General features: G+C 40.5%; 1 pseudogene; it reads right to left on the bottom strand.

The window, feature by feature from the left end:
* The window catches only part of LOC121869673, a 69,662-nt pseudogene extending 65,995 nt beyond the window's left edge, over positions 1 to 3,667 (bottom strand).
* Positions 3,668 to 16,588: the final 12,921 nt, after the last annotated feature.

The following is a 16,588-nucleotide window of genomic DNA, read 5'->3' as shown; positions in this document are numbered from 1 at the left end:
AAACAAAATGGATGATATTTGGGCCATGGTATGTACCGAAAAAATCGATATAATAGCATTCACTGAAACATGGATCAACCTAGACTCACGTGAGTTGCCGGTCGAATACCAAATTGCGGGTTACAAATTGTTCCATACCTATAGGCAGCCCAGGAAAGGAGGCGGAGTAGCAATCTATGTTAGGGATAATCTGAAGTGTGAAATAAATAAGGAAATAAAAACTGAGCGGAATACAGAAACAATGTGGATAGAATTAAGCGACGGTAGGGAAAAATTAATCACAGGAGTAATATATAGACCTCCCAATCTTGATAGAGTCAATGAGCGAATTATCTGGGATGAAATGCGCAGGGCTTCCATACACAACAAAGTCTGTATAGTAGGCGACTTTAACCTTGGCCAAATAGATTGGACTGACCTTACGGGTAACTCAGAATCAGAGGATTTTCTCGAGACGATCCAGGACTGTTTCCTAAGTCACCATATAACCGAACCCACACGGGGTAATAATATACTCGATTTAGTTCTGTCGAACAGAGAAAACCTCATTAGCACTGTCGAGGTAGGGAACGAACTTGCAAACAGCTATCACAAAGAAATTAGATTCCAGTTAGATTTTCAGGGCAGACATAAGGAAAATTCCACTAAAGTACCAGATTTCAGAAGGGCAAACTTTGACAATTTAAAGAGGCAGCTGAGACATGGGGTGTCGCCCTTGGCCACGAACCTGACAGATGACTCGGACCTGATAACGAGATCTGAGATTGCAGAGTTCCACGACAATTTAAATAATGAGTTACTTAATGCACAAGGGCAGAACATTTAAACATGATACCCGAGGCACCGACTCTCTTCGGAGATAGTGAAGAAAACAAATTAAGCGAGATAGTAGTGACTAGTAACGATGTTAGTAAGCAAATAGACAAACTAAAGCCTAATAAGTCACCTGGTCCCGATGAGATATTTGCCAGAGTATTAAAGGAATGTAAGGAAGAGCTTAGTATGCCCTTAGCAAAGTTGTTTAACATGTCCTTAAAAGCAGGTGTAGTACCAGAATCCTGGAGGATAGAGAATGTAATACCAATTTTCAAGAAGAGGGATAGATCACTATGCTCTAACTACCGCCCAATCAGTCTAACATCAATAGTAGGCAAATTACTGGAAGCAATCATTTCAAACTCTATTCGAAATCACCTGCAGAAGCACCGATTGATCAATGATTCTCAGCATGGCTTCACAAGCGGAGGTTCTTGTCTAACTTATCTATTGACATTCTTTTCATCAGTCTTCGAATAGGTGAACGAGGGGCACAATTATGATGTGGTACATCTCGACTTTAGCAAAGCCTTCGGCAGAGTCCCCCACGAAAGACTAATTAGAAAGGTAGAAGCACTTGGCATCAAAGGTAACACCCTTAAATGGATTAGGGCGTGGTTACAGGACAGGAAACAGAGAGTGAACATTAAAGGCACTAAGTCCCATTGGAGCAACGTCACAAGTGGAGTTCCTCAAGGCTCAGTACTTGGACCATTATTATTTATTATATACATAAACGACATAGATATGGGTATAGACAGCAGCATAAGTAAATTTGCTGATGACACTAAAATAGGACGTGTTATTAAATCTGACAAGGACTCTGCAAAACTACAGGAAGATCTAAACAAATTTTTCGAATGGTCTGAAAAATGGCAGATGAAATTCAACGTGGACAAATGTAAAGTACTCAGTATAGGAGATGTAAACAGGGAAACCAGATACCAGATGAACAACGATGCCATAGAGAAATCCGACTGCGAGAGAGATTTAGGAGTAATGATAAGTAGGAACCTTAAGCCAAGTAAACAATGTGTTTTTGCTCGTAACAAGGCTAATAAAGTACTTGGGTTCATACAAAGGAGTGTTAGTTACAAGACTAGAGAGGTCATCCTAAAACTGTATCTTGGGCTTGTGAGACCACACCTAGATTATCCAGTTCAGTTCTGGTCACCGTATTACAGAATGGATATAGAATCATTGGAAAGAATTCAGAGGAGAATGACAAGACTAATCCCGGGCATTAGGAACCTTGAGTATAGAGACAGGTTAAAGCATCTTAATTTGCACCCACTCGAGAGACGTAGAGCGAGGGTCGACCTGATAGAGGTGTATAAGTGGAAGTCAGGGCTAAACAAAGGGGACATTACAAAGGTACTCAAACTATCCAACCAGGAGTGAACTCGTAACAATGGTTTTAAATTAGACAGATTTAGATTTAGGAGTGAAATAGGTAAACACTGGTTTGGAAACAGAGTAGTGGATGAATGGAACAAGTTACCAATTATCATCATTAACTCGAATACGCTGAATAGCTTCAAACATAAGTTGGATGCTTATATGAGCAATAGGGGTTGGGTGTAAACGGGACTGCCCAGTATGGGCCAATAGGCCAGTTGCAGTTTCCTCCATTCTTATGTTCTTATGTCACCACGTGAACACCACACCACCGGATGTCTCCATGACCACGTGAGGTCCTTCATATCAACAGCCGAGAACGAGTTACTACACCACTTGAACACCACACCACCTGGTGTCTCCATTACCAGCCCAGGCCCGGGCCATCAACTGTAAACTGTAATAATATGTATGTTCAATCATTGTTCCTTCTTCTTTCAGTAATGAAAGGTTTTGTTAAATGACCCACCCACCCCATGTCTTTGTATGTAATAAGTCATTTTTGTCCAATGTATATTTTCAGCCTTCAGGCTGCCGAACTTTTTCAATAAACCGTTAATTATTATTATTATTATCATTATTATTATTATTATTACACTCTCTCTCTCCTTCACATAAATTTACTCTTATGCTTAAATTCTATTCACAGTAGCAGTAGAGTGTATCTCGTTAAGGACCATCACGTTTCACCATATCTCGAGAACTAGGGTAAAAGACAGTATTTCTGGTAAGTGTTCCGAAGATGTACGATTAGGTTTTGTCCGATGAATTTTTGTCCGATGAGTTCTTGTCCTGCCCCGTTAACTCTACGTTCCTAACGAAAGACACAAGAGAACACCAAAGTACTGTACATGAACTTCCATACATACCTTAACTTTAACACTTCATATATACCCTCTGAATAGTTCTCAGTTTCTCCGAGTTGATTTTAATTTACTCATTCAGAAAAGAAATTCTTCAATTCATCGAAATATGAGTATCAACTTTTTTGGACACCCTGTATTTGGAAAATAACACATATACGTTTTACAAAATATATGATAGTTGTTCTTAGATATAGTCATCAATATTTTTACTAATATACACTGCCACCTCAGGGCCTGATAGAATCCCAGCCGAGGACCTCTGTTTACTAGCCGTCTCCACTCACGACTGGATAATATATGGAAAAAGGAGGAAATCCCCCAAGCTCTTAAAGACGCCTCCATCGTCATTATTTAAAAGAACAAGGGAGACCGGTCAGACTGTGGCAACTACCGCGGGATCACACACACACACACACACACTCACCTGCGTCCGTCTCTTGAAGCTCAACCCGACGACTGACTTCATACTTGGTTTACCTCCCATTCTAATCCACTCAAGGTCTTCTTTAATCTTATCCATTCTTACGAAAGCACTCAAGATCAGGGGACTTCTGCTCGTGAAGATTTGGTCAGGGAGTGTGGACTTTCAGTCGTCCTCTCGCTTGTACTGATATCACTTGGCGTGTTATCAAAGTGTTATCTGTGTACCTTATCAGAGAGAATTTTGTTATGGTTATAGATGCATCCATTTACAAGGTACTAAGGTACAGTGATACTCTTTTGTGTGTACATTTGAATGTTTTATCATGTAGGTTATTTTGTTTGACATATACAGGGCACATATACGGTACACATACACACTCAAGTATGAGGGTCTTCTTAGTTTTCCACATAAGCTCCCCCCCCCAAAAAAAAACCTTACCACTAATGCATGTATACACATACACACAAATAAAGTCAGCTGTGTCTTGCCTAAACAAATTACATGGTTATACACTGCTTAACTACATGTTCTCCCGTTCTTTTTAGTGCTCACCCAGGCTCTGTTTTTATCGAGACAGCTCTGTCTTAGCTGTTGACAACAAGATACTATGTTAACTATTGATAAAAAGATACTATGTAAACTCTTGATAACAAGAGACCGTGGTAACTGTTCATAAGAAGACATTGTGTTAAATGTTGTTAACAAGACACTGTATGAACTGCTGATAACAAGTAACATAGTTAACTCTTGATAACAAGACGTTGTGTTAACTGTTTGTAACAAGATACTGTATTAGCTGTTGATAACAAGACACCGTGTTAACTGTTGATAACAAGACACTGTGTTAACTCTTCATAGTAAGACATTGGACACAGTGTTAAGTGTTGTTAACAGTTCATAACATGAGGGAGTGCATACTCAGACGCTTTAATCTGTCTCTATACTCGAGGTTCCTAATGCCCGGGATTAGGCTTGTCATTCTCCTCTGAATGTGTTCTCGGGATTCGATATTCATTCTGTAGTACAATGACCAAAACTGAACAGCATAATCCAAGTGAGGTCTCACAAGAGCAAGATATAGTTTTAGAATAACCTCTCTATTCTTAAGCTAACACTCCTTTGTATGAACCCATTACTCTATTAGCCTTGTTTTGAGTAAATACCCATTGTTGTCTTGGTTTAAAATTCCTACTTATCATTACCCTTAAATCTTTCTCCTGGGTCGGATAACAACGTTGTTCATTTGGTATAGGGTTTCTCTATTTACTTCTCTGTCAAAGTTGGAATCCTACAACTAGGCATCTGGTAGTTTAGCGAAATCTGTGTGCTGATTGGTCACTTTCTTTCCCCTAGATGACGTGAGGGAATGGAGGCTGACGGTAGGCAATAGTCATTCTGAGCTGGTCGTAGGTACATCAAAGACAAAACTCGTGTCGCGGTTTTGTCCGAAGATTAAATATAACTCGTGAAACATTATGAGAGCCCCCTTCCACAAGGTAGAGCGCACCAAAAGTGCAGCCCTTCCTCATATGTTTTCACCAAATTTCATTACACGACTTTTGTCTTTCATTGTAGTACACACACCATCACTTCCCACTCGTGTTGGTTGCTGCCGGCTTTTGACTGTGTTGGGCGGTCCGATGGGCCGCAGATAAGGATGGTCTGAACCCTGAAGGGGGACAGAGTTGTAAATTCTCCAGCCACGGGGTGTTACCCAGGGAGTAGAGAATTAAATGCTCTGGCTGGTGTGTGCTCCAGCCAGGCAGAAGAAGGTGCAGAAAATGAAAATTTTCTTCCATAAATTTTGTAAATTGTTCACGGCTATTATTTTCTATGATATTATTATTCTTAGAATTTGTAATTTTTTATTTGTCATTGCAAATTTACGGTGACGGGATTTGGAGTTACCCATTGTAAATGTAAATGTGACTTTTGGTTAATAGTAATTGTTAATTTTTACCTCGTTGTTTTAATGAACACCATCCCTGTCTCTTGATGTATGCTTACTGAAGAGCCTGGACCCCCAAAATAAGGAAATAGGCGACAATCCCTTAGGCTACATTTTCCATATTAAATTTCATCTGCCATATTTCAGACAACGCGAAATAGTAATGGTCCAAGTACTGAGCCTTGGAGTATTCCACTTGTGACTATACCCCAATAGGATTTAGTGCCATTAATGCTGACTCTCTGTTTCCTGTCCTGCAACTACGCCCTAGTCCAATTTAGAATATCTCCCCCAATTCCATGAGACTCCACTTTATGTATTAGTCTTTCGTGGGGGACCCTGTCGAAGGCTTTGCTAAAGTCGAGGGATACCACATCATAATCGTGTCCATCTTCCACTGATTCGAAAACAGTTGAAAAGAATGATAATAGATTTGTCAGGCATAAACGCCCACCTGTGAAGCCATGCTTGGAATCATTGATCAACTTGTGTTTTTCGAGGTGATTTTTAACTGATTTTGAAATTCTTGCTTCCAGCAATTTGCCTACAATTAATGTTAAAGTGATTGGACGGTAGTTAGAGGACAGTGATCTGTCTCCTTCTTGAAAAGCGGTATCACATTTGCTATCCTCCAGGATTCTCGAACTACACCCATTTTAATAACATGTTAAGTAAGTTTGCTAAGGGCATCCTAAGGGCATCCTTGCATTCCTTATATACTCTAGCAAATATTTCACATTAGGTCACACAAGGTCATACTAATTCAGAGAAGGTCACACAAGGTCATGATTATTAAATTACAAATATTGCAATAATTTTATGTTTTTAGAGATTTGTATAATTCAGTTAGAGAAAGCATTTTCGTACCAAAGCTGCCCAGTGTTGTGTTTGTGAGTACCACCTAGGGGTAGCAGTGCCTTTGATGTAACAAATCATAGCGAACTGTGAAGTGATATTATGGGCACAGATGAGCTGATTGGCTGGCTGAGACATTGGCATCACATAGCACACAGTGAGACGTGCATACTTGACATAACGAGACTCTGATTTTCGAAGTGTAGCAGTGAGGACGAGTGGAAGTGATGTTGGTGGACATGGTGGGAAATCGTAAATGAGCACTGTAGTATAACTCTTTGTGAGATGTTATATTGTGAGAAAGTGGTCCCTTCAATTAGTTAGGAGTGTAGGTTGAAAGTGATTTTGTCAATTATGAGCAATTTACTTGAATAAAGAAAAAAATGAAAGAGCTTTCAGTCTCCCACTGTGGTGAGGTAAAGTTTGATAGAAAACAGTACCTAAATTGGTAATAAACATGATTATAAAAATTATAATGAATGCATTTGTATGATATACTAAGTAACGAGTAATTAAACCTCCTCATCAACGTTCCTCTATTCCCACGAAGTGTGTGATGGAATGAATTAGTAAGTAGAAACCCAACTATTCCATACAGTTTATTATCCTATTCTCCCTCCTCTCCAGACTCTCCTCCACCTCCCATCAGAGCGACGGAGGCCTGTAACGGTTAGTGGGAGTGACCATACACCTCCCTTCCCCATCACCCACTCAGTGAAGTGTGAAGTGCGATAGAACCCTCATGAATACGAATTTGAATTGAATTGAAACAGTGTATTTAGCCAGAAAAACACAGATACAGAGTGGATAATAATAACAATATTAACATAGCTGAGCCAGTTGAGAACCTGAGCTCTCTTTTAGGCACCTGATATATACTATACATTTATCTCAAGGAAGTATTATGTAACTTAGTATCATATGGAATAGTTCAATAGCATGGTGGTAATAAAAACATCTCTTTTGTGTATGAACCTGTGTCCTGTGTGGCAGTGACTTGTGATAGTAGGGTGTGTCATACGGAGGCGAATTATTTTTTTTTTAGTTTGAAAAATCGGCCCATGGTATTAATGATGTAGTTCTATGTGCAGAATCATGTGATATCTTCAGATTTGAAAAGTTTTCATTTTTTGCTAGGTAAATTTTAACTTGAAATCTTATGAAAATTCAGTATTCCCACCCTTTTACCAACACCACTAAATAGCTTATTTAAAGTAAAGTAAATGTATCAGGTTAATTTATTAGGATGAAAATGATCCAGAATAGTGAAACGAATGATCTTGACACATTTATTAAATTTAATATTCCTTTAGAAAACAAAATCATCAAATAAAAAAACCGGTTTTACTACTACTACCCGGTGTTGCTGCACACCATAGAGAACATGTCTTTCTTGCTTCTGTTTTGTTTCTCTGTCACCTCCCTGCTGACCACCTGGGCTCAGTTCTTAGCCTTCCACTCCCTCTCCTGGCTGTACACGTGACTGCTGGCCTCGCTCACTTGCTGTACACAGCAGCTCTATACTCTGGGTGTGCGAGGGCCAGGCAGGGACATGCATGGGGTTGTCCAGGAAAGCTCTGACTTGAACATTGGTGAGGCTGCAGGTAGGAGGGGGCTCACTGCCAGCCTGGATGTTATCCAGATCTATGAGATCAGTGATGGTCTTGGCACCTAGATTGACTTCAGGAGTCTTCCTGACCCTGAAGGAATCGTCACCAACTGATTCGTCATGCCCAGATCCTCTCATAAGTCTTATATCCAAGATCTTTTTGACTGCCACTCTTCTCTCCTCCTCATCCTTACTGCAGAGCATTGTCTGCAGAACTGCCTCGGGATGAGCATACCAGGAAGATCTCCTCACAGTCTGCTCCACAATCTGAACAACCTTCCTTGGCTGACTCCTCAGGAGCTCAAGCTGGGAGAGAACATGCCTCGGACCTTCGGAGAACGATGACTTGAACTTGGTGTTGAACCAATTTGGCAAGTAGACACTCACGATGAATTGGACAATAAGTCTCAGGTTGTGAAGCTGGTTCCCTTTCAGTTTATGATGGGCGACCCAAATTCTGCAGAACCTGAGGCGTGCAGGCCACCTAGAATGTGAGACTGGACCTATCTGCAGGTAAGCAAGTCTATCAGGCATGACCCCAGTTTTGATGGCACTGCAAATCATGTAACCATAGTACTGGTCAGTACTCAGGTCGTCAATGATAGTATGTGCAAGCTCAACGAGTGGAGGGCCAACTGTGATTTTTTCAAAGCTCGGATTTATTTCTAACTCAGTGGCAGAGTCCAGCATCTTGCCAAGAGGACCAAACCATCTGTTGTTTGAAAGAGTCTTGCCATCCAGCTCCTGGATCAGATGTCTGAGTGGCAACTCGTTGGTGTGGAGGTCACAAACAATCCAGACCAACTTCCTCCCAATCTTCCGCTCTATCCACTGTATGACCCCCCCCTTGCCACCCTGTGTTCGTGTTGGTGCTGTCCCCTCCAATGGCCTGCAGGGTCTGGTCTACGTTCCTCTCTCTGAGCCAGTTCACAATGTTATCTGCCACTATCTCAGCTGGTTTCCTGATGTCATCTTTCTCTGGAGTGAAATGCCACAAATACTTCCCTCCTGGTTCACTGCAGCATGAGTAAGTGTTACTCTTCACCTTGGCAGACAACATGAGGAATCACTCCAACTTTCATGAACACTTTAGTGTCATCCCTTCTCCCATCAAAGAACAAACAATTGATTCCATTTTCTCTTATCCACTTATCAAACTCCTCTTCTAGGTTACTAACAAGTTTCTCCTGAGCTCTCCTTGCTTTGTTATGATCTATCACCAGGTGAACATCATCAGGTGTTATCAAACCACCGTCAGTCCAGGCAGCTGTTGCTATCTCTGCAGTTTCTCTGAGACCAGTGTGGTGTCGCATGCTGGCCAGATCTATGCTCGGGATATCTTTCCTATTTCGAATCTTATGCCTGGAAGGTTTGGGATCATTATTTTCTGGGTTAGGGACAAAGTCACCATTCTCCTGGTCAGCACTCGGATCAGCCATGGGGAAGTCATTAAACTCTGAATCAACTTGACTCCAATCATCGGCCTTTTTTACCTCACCCTGGGCCTTCTCAAGTCTCTTTTCCTCGGTAACTCTTCTTCTCTTCTGTCTCTCTGTGGCAGCCTCCTGTCTCTTGGACTCCGGAATATCTTGGCTAGAAATCATGAGAGCCCTATACTGCCAGTCTTCTCTCTCTGTGCTTTGACAAATGCCAGTTCGATCACAGGAATCTTCAGTTCACGCTTGCAAATACAGGAGATGTGGGCCTCGGTTTACAGTCACGATCGCATCCAAACTCAGGACAGAGAACAATTGGGCACTTGCAAGTAATTATGTCAAATAACTGGTCCAGTTGCTTGGCAAAGCTGTCCTTAACTACAAGTTTTCCTCTCCCAAGAGAGATATCTCTTGCCTTTTCCCAACTGGCTAGCAGTCTCTCACTAATCTTCTTCTGACTTGTTATGACTGGAGGCTTGAACTGAGCGTTAGCCAGAGTGTACTGTGCCAAGACAGCTTTGGTCATATCACTGGCAATGTCTTTGTTTGTGTAAGTTCTTTGGTTCTTTTCACTGATTTGCTGATTAAAACACCGTATCTCAAAGCATCTCTCAATGTAGGCAACTCCGACTTCAGGCTCTCTCCCAGACCAAAGATAGTGACTGAGATGGCTGGATTTTTGGTTCCTCGTCCTGACACAAGCAGCCATCGCAAATATTATCAACTTATAAATATCAGAATCTGAAACAGAAAAAAATATTGTTAGTTGGGTTGTTAAGAATGAAGTCAGAAAGCAATGTTCACTATTTAATTGTAATGCACTAATGCAGCTGTACGTTAGATTTTCGATAAATTTCACGCTAAAATTTACCTAGCAAAAGGTTGCAAAATATTGAAGCTGAAATTATTTTCTGTTTATATACACTAAAATCTACCAAAAAAGTGATGGGCCATTAGTTTTAGCTGATCTTCCCTCCTATGACACACCCTATTGTGATAGCACCCTCATGAATATGCTCTATACTATTAACTCCTTTGTGTATGAACTTCTGCCCTGCATGGCCGTAGCTAGCGATAGCACCCTCTGTGTCAAATCTGACACCGCCATTCCTCTCTCTCTCTCTGCCCTCACCTCCTCCACAACCACCTTCCTTCTCTTTCCTCCTATCCTCACCTCCCAGTCCTTCTACACTCTGTGTCATGTGTGATAATATTAATTAGTCGTGAGTGAGCAGGTCATGCGGGTCTTGTCACTATATTATTGAATGTGACACTGTCAAAGACTTCAGGCCACCTAGCTTATTGTATCATGAACTTTGTAATTACTACGTTGAATCAGGGGAGCTTGAGGACATTCTTGCTGTTTATCCAAAATTTGCTAGCCCACACTGATTAGTCTTCAATTAGAATATGATGTCCAATATATATGAACCACTGTCCTGCATGGCAGTGAACACTGACATCACCCACATGACTCTAACGCAGTGGTTCTCAACCACGGCAAGAATTTAGGGGAGCCACGGCGAGCTGTTATATATTATACATTTCCAAATAATGTTGGCAATCTGAATTAAACAAAACTTGTATTACTTATTTTGACCTGGCAGAAGAGAATTTTCATTCTTTTGTTTATATTTTTCTTAATCATAACGACAATACAATTTAAATATTTACATTCTCTGGTGCTATTTTTTTTTTTTTTACGGATTATTTAAGATTTCACAGGTCCAGTCCCTGTCTGTGTGACAGGCGCTGGACCGAGCTACTGAACTGACTGGTTCAGTACGTGTCCGTGTGTCATCCCTCTGCAAGTGGTGATAGGACCGAATGATCTCAGTCTGGCCTGGGATACCATCACGAAAACAGTGGAGTGTACTGTCTCTGAACCATATATTGTGTTTGAGCTTGACTCAAGCATAATATACTCCGTAATTGGTGTTACTTTTTGTTTCATAATTCATGTGGTCGCTGCTTTACGTGGGTGAAATATTTGTACACTCTCTTTATTAATTATTTCTTTATTTATTGGTGCCATTGTTGTTCATACTCATTCTTTACTTATATAATCCTACCATTTTTAGTGCTAAATTGGCATGACTCACTATTCTTCTCACTCTTCCAAGTTGGGCAGGCCTTGTTAAAGGAGGCGTGTTCTTGCTTACAGGAAGTACACTTCAGCTTGCTAGCTTAAGTGTGAATGTTTACCTGTGTGCATGTTTGTGTATGACTGAATGTGGGCTTTATGTATGAGTGCATGGGCGTGTTATGTATGTGAATGTGTGTGTGTGTTTGACATTCTAACCTTTGTCCTATTTATCTGTCCTTTATCATTCTTTAATCTTTATCACTTGTCTGTTTGTCTGTTCTGGGAGAAAAATGAAGGAGGCCACGAGGATATTGAAAATTCCTCAAGGGGGGAATGGGGTGAAAAAGGTTGAGAAACACTGCTCTAACCTATACTGTATATATATATATATATATATATATATATATATATATATATATATATATATATATATATATATATATATATATATATGAGTAAATCACTGTAGGTGCGCGTGATCTAGGTATATGCTGATAACCACAAGGAAAGAAGAAAACACGAAGTTCCCAAGCGCTTTCGTGTAATTCACATCTTCAGGGGTGAGTACAGACTGTACTGTGAATTACAGAAAGCGCTTGGGAACTTTGTTTTCTTCTTTCCTTTGATTATCCATCATATATATATATATATATATATATATATATATATATATATATATATATATATATATATATATACCGCTAATGAATATGATGTATATCTCTGTGTACGACCCTCTGTCCTGCATGGCAGTGAACAGCGATATCACCCACATGACTCTGACCTATATATACTGTTAATGAATATGATGTATTCCTTTGTGTATAAGCCTCTGCCCTGCATGGCAGTGAACAGCGACATCAACCCACATGAATCTGACCTATATATAGGTATACTGTTAATGAATATGATCTATTCCTTTGTGTATAAACCTCTGCCGTGCATGGTAGTGAGAAATGATACCAGCCTTATTGTCAAGGCCTGACTGAATTACTCAGAATAAACAAACTGTACTCCAAGCTTTGTCAATAAACTTGTTAAACTAAACTATAATTGTCGTGTTGCATATCTGTAACAAAGTGTGTGTGGACATTTGGGCCTTCGTTGTTGAGTGATAGAAATTGGACCGTGAATTCATAAGATCATTAAGATCGTCTTGGTGATGTGAATGAATAAATCGATGTAGCATTTTTGCTGTTATTTGCAATTAAAGATTGAAATATTCTTTATACATGACTAGAGTAAAGCTGTGAGGGTACAACCATAAAATCAATGTCCTATGCCAAGATTTATACAAAAATTTTAAATTAGGCGTGTCCATGGCTGTGACTAACTGCCCACAGAACGAACAAAGAATGTAGCACTGTTCCTTCAGCTCGGACAGTTCATAGTGATAACAGAGACTCCTGTGGAAACTTGAAACTAATCCTAGTGGAAAAAAAATGGAGGAAGCAGCAGGCATGAGTGCCTGGAAGTAATAGAGAAACAATATTGGCACCACAAAGAAAGGATTACTCTGTTTTCTTAAGCACTGTGATTGTGCATATGATCCACCATTCATAGGAAGACCTAGTGCACATAGCGATACCAACAACTCGTCGGGGAAAACTGAAAAAAAAAAGATAAAAAAGAAGAAAAAACTGAACTTCTTGGACAGCAACACTGGACGAACAAGGGTGCCAGCGTGTTCAAATCCAGCAGGACAGCTAAGTGTCTTTTAAATATTATCCTGCCACTAGGGCAAAAAGGAACATATATCTTTACACTGAAACCACATCTGCTAGGAGGTGTGATTATAAAGGAAGTCATCCCAGTAACGGGGTAATTTCTTCCTCGTAATAAAGTGAGAGTTACAGAGGTTGGCATCATCATCCCATCCAAACCACCTACACACCAGACACATACAGTAGGCTATGACGGATAATAGCCCTGAGGCTTCTGCGTACTGATCCTGATAACATTGTTTTCATAAAATTGCTAGAATGTATGAACCATGGGGCTGGTGAGTCTAAATGGATCCAAACTACAGCTACACATATGAAGATGTTTGGACTAGACCACCTGTACAAAGTTGAGACACAACAGCGCTTCCTGCCACCCTGGCGGACAGTTCCTTTCGATATCACACTACCGACATATCCGCCTAAAAAATTAATTATACAAAGTATTTATCTCCAACACACTGCCAAAGTGAGAGCTCTTGAACACATACTCACTCTACAGACTGATGAGAACATCACACAGACCATCTACACTGATGGATCTCTTAACACCGCCTGTGGGAGGGCTGGAAGTGCTATTGTTGTGACTCAACCTGACGGTAATATAATTGAGAAAGGAGTTAGAATTAACAAATGGGCATCCACTCTACAAAATTTTTAGTTGTCATACTCACAGCTATTAAATTCATTGAAACCACTGTCACTGATAGTCTCATCATCACTGACTCTCCATCCTCACTACTTGCCCTTGACACCCTCAACTCAACTTGTCACGCTCTTGTCTCTGAAGCCAGACACAAATATGCGTACCTTGTTGACCGGGGTGTCAAAGTCAAACTGCTGTGGATCCCCTTTCACATAGGCCTCATAAAACATGACAGAGTTGATGCCCTCGCCAAACTCGCGTCTAACAAAGACACCGTTGAATACAATTTGGGTCTGTCAAAAAAAAACCTTAAAACTGTAATTAGGAAAGAACTTATTGATGAATTTGTTGCAAGTAGACAAGTACAAACATGCACTACTCGATCCATAGTTTACCATGATGAGATGTATCAAGTGAAACATGAATATGGAGCAAGTAACAAGATCACTAGATTACAAGATGTTGTAACCGCTAGATTAAGGTTAGGATATAAGTACCTCTGGCAGTATTTTCCTCAAGCAGATGTAAACACCCACAAAGACATGTGGGTGATTTCACTGTTCAACTGCCATGCAGGACAGAGGTTCGTACACAAAGAAATACATCGTATTCATTGACAGTATATATAGGTCAGAGTCATGTGGGTGATGTCACTGTTCGCTGCCATGCAAGACAGTGGTTCATATACATTGGACTTCATATTCTAATTGAAGACTAATCAGTGTGGGCGAGCAAATTTGGGATAAACAACAAGAATGTCCCCAAGCACCCTCGATTCAATATGGTGATTTCAAAGTTCATGATACAATAAACCAGGTGGCCTGAAGTCTTTGACAGTGTCACATTCAATAATATAGTGTTCAAGTGTATGCTTTAAGGGTTTATCACAAAGTTTACATGCTGAGTGTTCCGGTATGGATACAGCGTTACTAACTTGCCAGATGTGTCTGTATTCTAGCCTAATTCTAGCAACGACTACATCCCATTGTCTGGTTCTGCCCTTATACTGGCCATACGGGTACCTATCGTCACAAAATTTGTCATATATACTGATGCTACAACTGCCAGGTCTTTCTGCATTTCTCAGCTCTTCTAGATCAGAGTTCATGAGTCTGACTTGAATGTTTTTAAGTACAGCATTGGACAGGCCAAGGTCTCGGTCAACATTTTCTTTCTTACATGCCTCATTAGCCAGTTCATCAGCACGATCATGATACCTAATTCCAACATGGGACGGAATCCACACAAATTCGATGCGACAGTTATTCTCATTAGCAGTTATCACATTTCTTTTAATATACATACAACTTTGAGAGTCACAGAATATCACCCCACCTCCATTTTCTTTACTGTAGTCTGTGGCTAAGTAGATGCCAGTTAGTTCAGTTTGTGTTGTGCTGGCCCAGTTGTTCAGCCTTTGCTTGTTTGACACTATCATCTCTTTTTCCTTATATATTACAATTGCACAGCCTGTTCTACCTGTGTTTGTCTGCACAGAACCATCAGTAAAAGCATAAAATTCGACTGATTTAATACTCTCTATGTGTCTGTTAATAGTTTCTAGTGTAACACATCTCATCACATCGGTGTTTAACATTTGCTTACTACCAACATGAATGTAATTAATAGGAACTGATATATCCAGCCAAGGAGGAATGGCATTAATGGATTCGTCTGGGGTGATTGGGACATTCAGTTTCAAGAGATCTGCAACACTTTTATGACGCCACGCCCCAGAGAGAGTCTTTTGAGGAAGGTTAACGAGATAGTCGGGATTACTTATATAGAACATCAACTCAGTTTGAGCTGTATTTTGGGGACCATTGTTCTTCAAAACTTTGACACAAAACATGGTATTAAGTAGAGCTATCCTCTCAGATAGGGAGGGCATTCCGAGCTCTTTCCTCATGTTTACAATTCTGGTTGATTTTGGGCATCCTAGAATGATGCGTATGGCTTCATTTTGCACTACTTCAAGGCTGTTGAGTTGCTTTTGCAGAATAGCCACAAGATGGAGAGCATGATAGTCAATTACAGAGCGAATGAAGTTAAGCTAGAAAGTACGAGCATAGGTGATGTTAATTCCATAGCCCTTGCCAACAAGGGTTTTGAGGGGTTTAATGCGCTGCATTAGTTTGGCACGAAGGTTGCCGACAAAGTTTGCATCATTCACACAAATTCCAAGATATTTATAGGAGCTACATAGTTCCAAGGGCATGCTGTTAATGTTAAAGTCAAGAGGCAGAGGGTGAGCAGGACGAGGATTGAGGACCCTCGTCTTGTCAACAGATATTATGAGACCACATTCCACAGTCCTCTGAGCAAATACATCTAGCAAGACTTGGAGCCTGAGCTTGCTTGGTCTGTGTCATAATGCAGATACCATCAGCATAGCATATTACAGCCTCGTTTGTCTGAACTGGAATGCCAGCAATAAGCTTGTGCATCAGTATATTAAAGAGCATAGGACTTAACACTCCTCCCTGAGGCGTGCCAAGCTCAAATGATCTCATTCTGGCACTTTTGACTCCCCTAAACAGAACACCGGCATACCTGTTGGACAGATAACCCTTTATCCATGTCAGGAGGTTACCTTGGATACCAAAATTAGCTAGTTGCTCAAGTATAATGTCTCTATTAGCTCCATGAAAGGCTGATTTAAGGTCTGTAAAGGCTGTTTGTGTTTAATCTTTTGAGTGAACAAGATATTCTGCAAAGCATGTCTGTGTGCTACGCCCAGGCATGAACCCATACAGATTAGGGGCCAGTTTGTCTTTGACTTG

Source organism: Homarus americanus, unplaced genomic scaffold (genome assembly GCF_018991925.1).
Source record: "Homarus americanus isolate GMGI-L3 unplaced genomic scaffold, GMGI_Hamer_2.0 scaffold32583, whole genome shotgun sequence".
NCBI classification, from domain to species: Eukaryota; Metazoa; Arthropoda; class Malacostraca; order Decapoda; family Nephropidae; genus Homarus; species Homarus americanus.
Note: the sequence above shows the minus strand (reverse complement) of the source record. Positions and strands in the feature narration are given on the sequence as shown.